Here is a 10,094-nt window from a genome sequence, read left to right as displayed (position 1 = left end):
AGCACTAGGAGAATTCTCATCTTTTCCTCCTTGAGTGTTGGGAGACTGAGAATAACTTCAAAGTAAAATGCAATTATCCTGAGAAATTTCCTTGACCTTCAAAATCTAGCTAGCAGGTGCTTATTTTTTAAAAAAATTAAAAAGACAACACTGAACGCTGGAAAGTATGTGGAATATAGGAACTCTCATTCATTGCTGTTGGGAATGCAAAATAGTACAGCCAATTTGGAAGACAGTTTAGTGATTTCTTACAAAACTAAGCATACTCTTAATGAATGATCCAGTAATCATGCTTTTTGGTATTTACCCAAATGAATTGAAAACTTATGTCCACACAAAAACATACACATAGGATGTTTGTATCAGCTTCATTCATAATTGTTGAAACTTAGAAACAACCAGGATGTCCTTCAATAAATGAATAAACAAATTGTGGTATATCCGTATAAGGAAAATTATTCAGTGATAAAAAGAAACAAGCCATCAAGCTGTTAAAAGTATGGAAGAACCTTGAGTAGTTCCCATTGTGGCACAGCGGAAACAAATCCTACTAGGAACCATGAGGTTGTGGGTTCGATCCCTGGCCTCGCTCAGGGGTTAAGGATCTGGCATTGCCATGAGCTGTGGTGTAGGTCACCGATGTGGCTTGGATTCTGCATTGTTGTGGCTGTGGTGTAGGCTGGCAGTTGTAGCTCCAATTAGACCCCTAGCCTGTGAACTTCCATATGCTGTGTGTACGGCCCTGAGAAGTAAAAAAAAAAAGTATGGAGGAAACTCAAGTGCATTTTTTTTTCCTTTTCTAGGGCCGCTCCCGCGGCATATGGAGGTTCCCAGGCTAGGGGTCCAATCAGAGCTGTTGCTGCTGGCCTACGCCAGAGCCACAGCAACGCAGGATCCGAGCCACATCTGTGACCTGCACCACAGCTCATGGCAACGCCGGGTCCTTAACCCACTGAGCAAGGCCAGGGATCGAACCCACAACCTCATGGTTCCTAGTCGGATTCGTTAACCACTGTGCCATGACAGGAACTCCTCAAGTGCATATTTTTAAAAGGTCAGTCTGTAAAGCTTATATATTGTATCATTCCAAACTATAGAGACAATAAAAAGAACAATGGTTATCTGGAGTTCACAGGGAGTGGAGGAAGAATGAATATGTGGAATACAGGGACTTTTAGGACTGTCAGCCTATTCTGTGTGATACTGTAATTATGGATAATGACAAAAACCTATAGAACTTTACAACGCAAAGGGTCAACCTGAATGTATGCAAATTTAAAAATCATTTATGAGTTTAGGAAATCCCCAAAAGAAGGCAGATTGTGACAAGAAATCTAACTGTATTACAAATGTATGAAACAACCTCTCTGAGTGGGAGAAGCACTGCTAACCTAAGTACCTTTGGAACTTAATGGAGTCCGTAAGACTAAAGGCAAAATGAACTGCACCTAAGCACTGTATTCTAAAACATAAGTTTTTTCCCCAGAAGGAATGGGTTAACAATTCTGAAAGTGCTGTACATGTGTCTGGAAATGAACAACTAAGTCAATAGATGGCAAAGGGTGGGGACCAGATTTCTCACTGTTGGTGTGAAAATTTATAGAACATCGAGGGGAGTATTCTGAATGACCTATGTTATGTGGTAATGGAATTAGAGCTGGCAATATCAGCAATAACTTATTTTTAACTTAATATAGATACAGATGGTTGCATATAAAAACATTTATAGACATTGTGTGTACCATTATAAAGCCTGGTCCTGTAACAATCATCAGTATGCTAAATCTAGGGAGAGCTTTTCAAGAGAAACAAGATATATGCCTGGTCTTACAGGATTTCTCTACAGAATGCTTATCAGTTGCAAGGGGAGAAATAGTAACTAGGTAGTACAAAAATCAAACAACACTTAGACCAAGTGATCCCAATCAACATCACTAGTGAGTATCAGATGGACATTGTGTTCCTCTGGATGCAATACTCTGAACTCATATATATTCACTTATGTAGTGTTTCAGCAAAGTATGCATAAGCTGAACATAATCATGAGAAAATATCTGACAACCCCCAAATAAGGAATGTTCCTTTTTTGTTTGTTTGTTTGTTTGTTTTTGGTCCTTTTGCCTTTTCTAGGGCCGCTTCTGTGGCATATGGAGGTTCCCAGGCTAGTGGTCGAATTGGAGCTGTAGCCGCCGGCCTACACCACAGCCACAGCAATGCGGGATCCAAGCCACGTCTGCAAACTACACCACAGCCCATGGAAATGCTGGATCCCCAACCCACTGAGCAAGGCCAAGGATCGAACCCAGAGCCTCATGGTTCCCAGTCAGATTCGTTAACCACTGTGCCACGATGGGAACTCCAGGAATGTTCCATTTTTAAAAGTGAGGAGGGGGAAGATTCTTCTCCAAAATAAAAAATATCACAAAAAAGAAAGAAAAGCTAGGAAAATCTTCCAGGCTGAAGGAGGCTAGAGATAGGGCAACGAAATACAACACCTGATCCTAGGCCAGATCTTGTATGGGAGGGAAAGTATGGCTATAAAGATAAAGAACATTATTGTATTAATTTACAAAATTGGAATTCAGATGGTAGATTAGATATTGTATTGATGTTAAATTTATCAAAGTTGATAACTGTACTGTGATTATGTCAGATAATATTCTTGTTCTTGGGAAATATACACTGAAGTATTTAGAGGCAAAGAGCCATGATGTATGCAACTCTCAGATAGCTGAAGGGAAAAAAATCATATATGCCTCACTTTCTGGCACATAACAAGATATTCCACACTCATCTTGTGTATTTACGGCTGCAGCTCTGAAATTGGCCATTTTCCCAAAGATCCCTGGTTTCCTGTAATGGGAAATTGTTTTAGAGACAAAGATCAAGGTGTTAGGTCTGCTCATTGCAACTGGGGTGTTTTGGCTTCTAAATTCTTTCAGGGGGTAGTAATACAAAATATTAATATGCATATATACGGGCACATACCCACACATATACATATATATATATGCACATATGTGTATACATATTTTAGAAATCATGAGTACATGCTACACCTTTAATTCCAATACATCCCCATAGGGTTCTTTTTTCTTGCCTATCCAACTCCGTATTTGTAATGTCCCTTTTTCCTTGATGAGAAACCTGGCTCCATTTAACATTAACATTTGAAGAATTAGAGCAGAAATCATTGAAATTGAAAACAGGAAATCAACAAAGAAAATCAATGAAACTAAAAGTTGGCCCTTTGAAAAGATCAATAAAATCAATAGGCCTAAAGTGAGGCTAAATAAGAAAAAAAGACAGAGGACGCTTTTGAAGGAGAAGAACAAATTGCTAATATCAATAATGAAAGGAGGGTCTCACAACAGTCCCTCATGGACATTAAAAGGATAATAAAGAAATACTATGAATAACTCTATGCCTCAAATTTGATAATCTAGATGAAATGAACCAATTCCTTGGAGGACATAATTTGCAAGAATTCATGTAAGAAGGAATAGATTATCTGAATAGGTCTGTATCTAATAAAGAAATTGAATCAATAATTAATAACTTTTCAAAACAGTACCAGGTTTAGATGAGTTCACTGGTGAATTATATCAAATATTTAGGGAAGAAATTATACCAATTCTTTACAGTCTGTTTCAGAGGATAGAGGAACTAATTTGTAACTCATTGTATGAGACCAGCACTACCCTAGTACCAAAACCAGGCAAAAATATTACAAGAAAAGAAAATTAGGAGTTCCCATCATGGTTCAGCAGTTAATGAACCCGACTAGGATCCACAAGGATGCGGGATTGATCCCTGGCCTCGCTCAGTGGGTTAAGGATCCGGTGTTGCGGTGAGCTGTGGTCGCAACTCATAGGTCGCAGACACGGCTCGGATCTGGTGTTGCTGTGTCTGTGGTGTAGGCCGTCGGCTACAACTCTGATTAGACCCCTAGCCTGGGAACCTCCATATACTGCGGGAGTGGCCCTAGAAAAGACAAAAAAAAAAAAAAAAAAAAGGAAAATTATACACCAATATGTCTCATGTACATAGATGGAAAAATCCCCAACAAAATATTAGTCAATCAAATCCAATAACATGCAAAAGGAATTATACACCCACAGCCAAGTGGGGTTTATCCCAGGTATGCAAAGCTGGTTCAAAATCAATTAATGTAAACGATAACTTAAACAGTCTAAAAAATTCATATAATCATATCAGTAGATGCGGGGGTGGGGGAAGCATCCGATAACATCTATTACTAATTCATGATAAAAACTCTTAGTAAACTAAGAATAAAGTGGAACTTCCTCAACTTGATTAAGAACATCTACAAAAGATCTACAGCTTTTATACTTAATAGTGAGAAACTTGGAGTTCCCATTTATGCCTCAGCAGGTTAAGAACCTGACTAGTATCCACAAGGGTGTGGGTTTGATCCCTGGCCTTGCTCAGTGGGTTAAGGATCTGGCCTTGCCGTGAGCTGTGGTGTAGGTCACAGACGCGGCTCGGATCTGGCGTGGTTGTGGCTGTGGCATAGGCTGGCAGGGACACCTCCAACTCAACCCCTAACCTGGGAACTTCCGTATACCACAGATGTGGCCCTAAAAATAAAATAAAAAATAAATAAATAATAAAAAATAAAACTCCAGATATTTTAAAAAATATAAAGAAACTTGAAGTTTTCCCACTAGGATCAAATAAAGGGCAAAGATGTCCCATCTCACCACTCCTTTTCAACATTGTACTGGGAAATCTAACTAATGCCATAAGAGAAGAGAAGGAAACAAAAGTTAAATAGATTGGAGGAGGGAGAAATAAAACTGTCTTTTTTCACAGATGACATGATCATACATGTAGAAAATTCCAAAGAATCATCCACCACCACAACAACAAATAACTGACAAAAAACCAAAACATGAAAAGATCCACAGATCTCCTGGACCTCGTAAGCAATTATAGAAAAGTTGCAGAATATGAGATTAATATACAAAAGTCAAATGCTTTCCTATACAACAGCAGAGAACAAGGTGAATTTGAAATTTAAAAACACAATACCATTTACCTTAGCATCCTCTAAAAAGAAATACTTAATCTTAAAATTCTAACAAAATATGTACAAGATGCATATGAGGTTACAAAACTCTGATGAACAAAATTAAAGAACAAAATAAATGGAGAGATAGTTCACGAGCATGGATTTTAAGACAATATTGTCAAGATGGCAATTCTTTCTAGCTTGATCTATAGATTCAAGACAATGCCAATCAAAATCTCAACACGTTATATTATGGATATTGAAAAACTGATTCTAAAGTTTATATTGAGAGACAGAAGACCCCAACCACCCAACAAAATATTGAAGGAGAAGAATAAAGTTGTTGGCCTGACACTACCTGACTTCCTGACTTAGGATAAAAGGTATAGTAATCTAGACAGTGTAGAAATGGTGAAAGAACAGACAAATAGATCCAATTTGACCCCTAACCTGGGAACTAGGGGTCAAATTAGGATCTATATAGAATAGAGAGCCCAGAAGTAGACTCACATAAATATAGTCAACTGATCTTTGGCAAAGGAACAAAGGAAATACAATAGAACAAAGATAGTCTTTTCAACAAAATGTGCTGAAATAACTGGACATTAACATGCAAAAAAAAAAAGATTTTATATTCTTCGTAAAAATTAACACAAATGGATCATAGACTTACATGCAAAATACAAAATGATAAGGAGTCCCCGTCATGGCCCAGCGGAAACAAATCTAAGAACCATGAGGTTGCAGGTTCGATCCCTGGCCTTGCTCAGTGGGTTAAGGATCTGGCATTGCCGTGAGCTGTGGTGTAGGTTGCAGACGTGGCTCCAAACTGGCGTTGCTGTGTCTGTGGTGTAGGCCAGCAGCTACAGCTCTGATTCGACCCCTAGCCTGGGAACCTCCATATGCTGTGGGTGCAGCCCTAAAAAAGACAAAAGACAAAAAAAATTGATAAAATTCCTGGAAGATAACATAGGAGAATACCTAGAGGACCTTGGGTATGGAAATAAAATTTTTGATATAACACCAAAGGCATGATCCACAAAAGAAATAAGCTAAACTGCATTAAAATTAAAAATTTCTCTTCGGCAAAAGGCAATATCAAGAAAATAAAAATATAGACCACAGACAGGGAGAAAATATTTACACATGATACATCTAATAAAGGATGGCTATCCAAAATACACAAAGAACTCTTAAGATTTAACAATAAGATAACATACAACCCAATCAAAAATGGGACAAAGTCTGGAATGTTTGGCCAACAGGGATCTGCTGTATAGCTCAACGACCTCTACTCAATATTCTGTGATGATCTGTATAGGAGAAGAATCTGAAAATGAATATATGTGTGTGTATGTGTAACTGAATCACTCTGTCGTATAGCAAAGATTATCACAAAATTGTAAATCAACTATACTTCAATAAAACTCTAAAAATTGAAAAATAAAATAGCCCAAAGATCTTAACAGACCCCTCACCAAAGAAGATATATGGATAACAAATAAGCATAGGAAAAGCTGCTCTACATCATATATCATCACGGAAATGCAAATTAAAATAACAGTGAGATTCCACCACACACTACATACCTTTTAGAATGGCCAAAATCCGGAACACTGATACCATCAAATGCTGACAAAGATATGGAAGATACAACACCGAGAGTGCAATGTAACGTAAACTATGGATTGGAGTAATTATGATTTGTCCATATGGGTTCATCAGTCTTAATAAATGTACCACAATGATATGGGATGTTGATAATGTAGAAGGTTATGCAGGGGTGGGGGTAGGGGTATTTGGGGAATCTCTGTACTTCTCACTCAGTTTTGCTGTGAAACAAACTGCTCTAAACATTGTATAAATAAGGCAATATAATGCATTTCTCATATGAGTTCAGTTGAACACATTTTAATATGCTTAAGTGGCATTCTAACCTCTTTTTTATGAATGTCTTTTGAAGCAATTTTATAGAACTTTCTGATCTATTTCTTTATTTAAAAATTCTTCATGTATGTGGACTATTAGCCCTTTATCTGGGATATCAACTTTGTAACAGTTTCCTCCCAGATTGTCTTTGTAAAAATTTTATAACCTTTTGTTATTATGGAACAGTACATATGCATTGCAGTAAAATTACAAAATATCAAAAAACCAAAAATAAGAAAATTGAATTACACATTCTCACCATCTAGAGATTATCACAGTTAAGTAAGTAGATTCTTTTCTATTGATTATCTCAAATTCTTTCTGTAAATCCTTCTGGGTCATGATATAATGATTTTGAATATATTGCTGGGTTCATTTCATTAATATTTTATTTATGATATATCTGTTATCATTGGTAAAATTGCTCCATTGACATGGTTCTCTTTTTTTCAGGTACAGGATCGAATTTATTATTGTATTTGAATTCACAGTACTGAGAAAATACTGATTCGTACAGCAAAATATTTATAAAATTTGGTGGTTAAAAAGGCTGTGTGCGGGGAGTTCCCGTTGTGGCACAGCATAAATGAATCCAGCTAGGAACCATGAGGTTGCGGGTTCAATCCCTGGCCTCGCTCAGTGAGTTAAGGATCTGGCATTGAGCGTGAGCTGTGGTGTAGGTAGCAGACATGGCTCAGATCTGGTGTGGCTGTGGCTGTGGTGTAGGCTGGCCCCTGTAGCTCCGATTGGACCCTTAGCCTGGGAACCTCTATATGCTACAGGTGCGGCCCTAAAAAGAAAAGAAAAAAAAAAAAAAAAAGCCGTGTGCAAGTTATTTCACATTGTCACCATCTGAGAGGTGAGGCAGGGTCTACATTCTCTCTCCTTAAACCTATGGTTAGTGACTCACTCTTATGCTCTTCAATTAAGCTGATAGGAAAAGAAGCTTTATTCTAAGGTCTTTCCAAAAATGAGCTAACCTGGCAGCAGAATTTAATACAAATCGGAGATCTCTAACACTTCTGGTGTATGACACATGTAAGGGTATCTGTGACTTTTATTGTTTTTAAAATGAACGTTTACAGTTGAGTCAAATAAAATGTTATGAACTGGTGCACCTCCGCCGTACCTGTATTAGCTCAGGTCGCCATAACAAACTGGAAGGCTTGAACAACAGAAGCTTATCTTCTCACAGCTCTGGAGGCTGTAAGTCCAAGGTCAACGTGTCCTTGGGGTTGGGTTCTGGTAAGAACTCTCTGTTTAGTTTGTAGATGGCCCCATTCTCACTGTGTCTCCTCTGGCCTTTCCTCTAGGAGGGAGGGCGAGCGAGAGGGAGGGAAGAAGAGAGATGGGGGTGGGAGTGTCTTATTCTTACATGAAGAACAGTTCTATTGGAGTTCCCATCATGGCTCAGTGGTTAATGAATCCGACTAGGAACCATGAAGTTGCGGGTTCGACCCCTGGCCTTGCTCAGTGGGTTAAGGATCCAGTGTTGCCGTGAGCTGTGGTGTAGGTCATAGACATGGCTCGGATCTGGTGGCTCTAGTGTAGGACGGTGGCTACAGCTCCGATTCAAGCCCTAGCCTGGGAACCTCCACATGCCTCCGGAGGGGCCCAAGAAATGGCAAAAAAAAAAAAAAAAAGAACAGTTCTGTTGAATTAAGGCCCCACCCTTATTACCTCATTCAACCTTTACTACCTCTTTATAGGCTCTATTTCCATATACAGTTACACTGGGGATTAGGACTTTAACAAAGGGTTTTGGAGATGGGAGGAAACACAGTTTAGTTCATAATAACACCCTAGAGTTCCCTGAAACATGTTGGACAAAACTAATCTGATCCATTTAACCTGCTTTCTTTACCTATGAGCAAGTAGGCCCAGAAAAGTACTATGGCATGCCTGAGTTCATATGGCTGGACCCTAACTCATATCTCCCAACTGGTTAGAGTTCTTCCTGCTGCAATAAAAGAGGAATCAAAGAAATGCTTTTCTTCCCTTTGTTCTTACCCATTTTGGTCTAAAAGCTTCCTCTCATTTCCCCTAGGGCTCATTGCCTAGGGGCCATTTTTAACTGATCTGTTTGAAAACATTTATTTTTCCCAAGCAGCTGGCAGAGAACCAAAATCCAAGTCCTAGCTCAGTCTGGACTCAGCTGAACTCTGGCACTCTCTACTCCACAGCACACAGCTAACTTTGGCCAGTAACCATCTCCTGGGCCTCAGCCCCACTAGCAAAGCTGACTCTAACTGGCCAAATGGCTGGGCTGGGCCAGTGAAGCCACAAGACCCTACAATGCTAAGATTAACAGAGACTAGAATCTATAATTCTTGACAGGGGCTATTTCCCTTTCCTTGGTGGGACTCTCTACCTTCCCCTTTCATCATAGTTAATGATTACCAGAAATACTTTTTGAAAGCTATCTGGTCTGCCCTGAGTCAGAACCTCTTCCCAGTCTTGGGATGGTGAGGGTGGTAGTGGTTGGACGTGTGCATTACACTGGCAAAGTCAGTTGCAAGAAGGCCCTGGTGTCTAAAGCCCTGACCTGACTTAGGGCATTCCAAGAAATCCTGCTCTTGTTCAGGGTTCTGCCCATGTAATTATTATTATTATCTTGTTGACTGAGATAAAATTCACCTACCACTGCCACAATTTTAAAACATTTACTTCTTACTCCACAGAAGAAATCCCATACCAATTAGCATTCTTCTCCCCACATTATTCTCCACACCCCAGCTTTAACCTCCCACTAACCTACTTTCTGTCTTTATAGATTTCCCTATTATGGACATAAGTGGAATCATAAAATGTGTGGTCTTTTATTTTTGGCTTCTTTCACTTAGCATATTATTTTCAAGGCTTATCTTTGCTATCACATGTATCAGAACCTCATTTCTTTTTAATAGCTGAAAAATATTCCACTGTATGGTTATAATATATTTTGTTGATTCATTCATTAGTGAATGGACAGTTGAGTTTTTGTGTGCACACATGGTTTTATTTCTCTTAGGTATGTATACCCAGGATTGGAATTGCTGGTTCATATGGCAATTCTATATTTAGCCTTCTGAGAAACTGCCTATTTTACACAGTGGCCACACCACTTTACATTCTGACCAGCAGTATAAGA

The sequence above is a fragment of the Sus scrofa genome, chromosome X, assembly GCF_000003025.6.
Source record: "Sus scrofa isolate TJ Tabasco breed Duroc chromosome X, Sscrofa11.1, whole genome shotgun sequence".
In the NCBI taxonomy this organism is placed as follows: Eukaryota; Metazoa; Chordata; class Mammalia; order Artiodactyla; family Suidae; genus Sus; species Sus scrofa.
Note: the sequence above shows the minus strand (reverse complement) of the source record.